Consider the following 417-nt stretch of genomic DNA (forward strand, 5'->3'; position numbering starts at 1 on the left):
TCTTCCCATTTCAGTAAAAAAAAGGAGCTGTCCAAACAAAATAATTCACCAAATCAACAAACAAGAGTAATAATTCACCAATCAGTGATGAAGAATTCAAATACACACGCGCACACACACACACACACACACACACACACACACACACACGGTCACAGCTGTTTTTCAGTCCAGGTAAGTTCACACTCTTTTCTTTACAACTGTATACTGAACTTATACATACTTGTAATTTATGTATAATCCTTCACACCTCACTGTGTGTGTGTGTGTGTGTGTGTGTGTGTGTGTGTGTGTGTGTGTGTGTGTGTGTGTGTGTAAAAAATGCGATTGTGTGTTAAACTAAGTGTAATTACTGCTATAATTCTGATGTTGATGTTTTTGTAACAGCACATTTTATTTACTGTTAATTAACAACCC

The 417-nt window shown here is 36.5% G+C and overlaps 1 protein-coding gene across 1 annotated transcript in view; it reads left to right on the forward strand.

Annotated features, from left to right (window-relative positions):
* Positions 1–83: 83 nt before the first annotated feature.
* The window catches only part of serping1 (serpin peptidase inhibitor, clade G (C1 inhibitor), member 1), a 10,618-nt gene continuing 10,284 nt past the window's right edge, over positions 84–417 (forward strand). The window contains 1 exon segment of the mRNA XM_046870534.1: positions 84–174. The gene's annotated coding sequence lies outside the window, so the exon portion shown is untranslated.

This window comes from Silurus meridionalis, chromosome 17 (genome assembly GCF_014805685.1).
Source record: "Silurus meridionalis isolate SWU-2019-XX chromosome 17, ASM1480568v1, whole genome shotgun sequence".
NCBI lineage: Eukaryota > Metazoa > Chordata > Actinopteri > Siluriformes > Siluridae > Silurus > Silurus meridionalis.